Source organism: Arachis duranensis, chromosome 3 (assembly GCF_000817695.3).
Source record: "Arachis duranensis cultivar V14167 chromosome 3, aradu.V14167.gnm2.J7QH, whole genome shotgun sequence".
Classification (NCBI taxonomy): domain Eukaryota; kingdom Viridiplantae; phylum Streptophyta; class Magnoliopsida; order Fabales; family Fabaceae; genus Arachis; species Arachis duranensis.
The window spans coordinates 61235490-61238307 of record NC_029774.3 but is presented as its reverse complement, the minus strand read 5'-3'; positions in this window follow the sequence as shown (position 1 = coordinate 61238307).

The window sequence follows — 2818 nt, the reverse complement described above, 5'->3', positions numbered from 1 at the left end:
AGTCACAAACTAAGTTTGGTGTCTTTAATTCATAAATTTTAATTTTGCTTAGTCAATTTTGCATAGGAATATCATCATAAGTTGTTAGCTAGTAATGTCACTTTAAGAATCTCAAGCTTTTGGAATTTTGTTGCAGGAAAGAAAGAAAGAAGTGATGGGGAATCTTGGAAGGAGGTCAAGGAATCTTGGAAGGAGGTCACGGATGCACAAGGAAGGGAAGTCACATGAGTCTTGAACTTTGTGCATGGGGAAAAACAACTCAACATGCATTGGGCACAAGGAAGCATGCTCCCCATGCTATGACCGAACCCTTAGAACCATGCATAGCACCACGGAAATCACTAGAATCATGCATCCCCACCAAAGTTCACTTTAAATACTTCAACCATATTCATCAAACCTCACTTTTCCTCACACATCCTTCTACCCCCCATAACCCCATTTCATTACCCGAAGTCACACTCCACCTCCAACTCATTCCATGTTTCCCATATTCTCACCTTAGGCCTAATCTTTACCCAACAAAACTCTTGAAGCATTACATCTCTCCACATAACCGAAACACTCCACCCCCCTTCACCATCATTTTCTATCTTCTCTAAGTCACCTTGCTCGTCATATACCTCTCCCATTCACAACTATTTTCTTTATGCTTGAGGACAAGCATTCATCTAAGTTTGGTGTGGAAGATTCAACCCTTGCAAGTGAATTTCAATGGCCTCATCATCAAGGGATAGGAGAGAAGATGAAGGACAAGACACCTTTGATCAAAGAAGATTCAAATCCAAACACAACGAGCGTATCTTTAGCTGGATGTCAAGCAAAGATGTTGTTCCGGAGTTACCCTTCAAGCTAAGAAAAGATGAATACCCTGAAATACAAAAAATAATCAAAAAAAGGGGATGGGAGCTTCTCTGTAACCAACCTCAAGAAGTGAGCATGCTTCTCATCCATGAGTTCTACACTAATGTGATAAGAGAATATGATGATGAAGAACCATACATGAGTTATGTAAGAGGTGTGACTGTTGATTTTAGCCCGGACACCATCAACAGGGTGCTAAAGGTCAAGGCAAAACAGTTCAAACGAGCTAGCTATGAAGAAAGGGTTGAAAATGACCCAAAATATATGGATGTGGTAAGTGACTTATGCAGAGTAGGCACAGATTGGGTGTTGGATTCACATGGACAACCACTCAAACTTCGGAGAGGTGATCTCATACCTCAAGCAAAAGGATGGCATGACATAGTGAGAAGATCATTGATCTCCACTTCAAATAATTCTGAGGTAACGGTGAACAGAGCAATAATGATCCATTGTATAATGAAAGGAGGGGAAATCAATGTTGGAGACATTATAGCCAAGAACATCCCCGAGAAAGGTTGGAATTTGTCACCACAACCCAATTGGAAAGGCAACCTTTAGCAAGAAGGAAGAAAAGGAAAGAAGCAAGACAAGAGGAGGAGCCTCAAGAAATGGAAGAACCTCATACCTTGAACATGAATCAACTCCAAGCCGCTTTGGAAGGAATATCTGGGCAGTATTCATAAATTCAAAGAAGCCAAGAGGAACAGGCTCAGCAACAAAGGGACCTTTGGCAGTTGATGGACCAACAAAGAGGGGTTCAAGTTCAATGGATGAACCAACAAAATGAATATCAAACACACATGATGGAACTACAACAAGAACAATATGCCAAGATGCATGAAGCCATCAACAATTCAACTGCTGAATATGAAAGAGCCATGGAGAAAGTAATACAAGAACAAGCTCAACTAAGGAAAGAGCAAGCTCAGCAAAGGGAACTTCTCCATAGGTTGGATGCTAGACATGATACATTTCACAAAGAGTTCAATAAAAGCAGAATGTTCAGGGAAGCCAGGCATAAGGACAGACTTGACTATGATATATGCACCCAAGAAAAGCTCAGTTACCTTTGTGGAGCACCCCCATTACTCAACCCACAAATTAAAAGTTTCAATGAAGCTCGAAAAATATTTGAAGAGCAGGAACTTGCAAGGGTGAGATTTAATGCTCAGAGGCTAAAGGAAACAATGATAAGCTCAGGAGTATGGCAAAGAGAAGAGGGGGATTCAACAACAAAACAACAAGGAGAATTAAGAAGGAAAAAGAAAGAAGATCCAAAGGGGGATTCAACAACAAAACAACAAGGAGAGTTGAGAAAGAAAAAGAAAGAAGATCTAAAGGGCAAAGGAAAGCAAGGAGAATCAAGTAAGGAAAAAGGGACATGAAGATTAAAGGTGGTGAAGTTCCTTTGTTTTTTTTTCTTTATGCTTTATTAAATAAAGAAGATGTATGTCTGAAATATGGTATACCTTCTAAGATGCATTTTTTTTTCTTTTTTTTGAAGCATTTTCTTTTATGTTGCCCATTCCATGCATCATTACTCACAAGTTTGGAATGGTTGCTTGTCTTAAGTACTTTTGCTTGTCAATGGAATAAAAGATGTAGTTTGAGCAAAAACAGAAAGAATTCTAGCTTAAAAAGAATCATGTTGTCCCATAAGAAAAGTGCTAGTATATTTACATTTATTGTGAAAGAATCAAGGTTCAAGAAATTCAAAAGAATGCTTGCTTATACAAGACTAGTTCGGTTAAGAATCACAAAGACTTTATCAGTAAGAGCACAAATAACCTTGACAATAAAGAAAACAGAGTACAAAGAATGAAAGGCTAGGCATCAATGACAAAATTTGGATATGTGTCTGTGGTGATTGATGTTAAGAGACATACTTGGGCTAGTAAATCCGAGGGGTGCTTCATCACCCGATAACTTGAGTTAACTAACTCGGGATTAT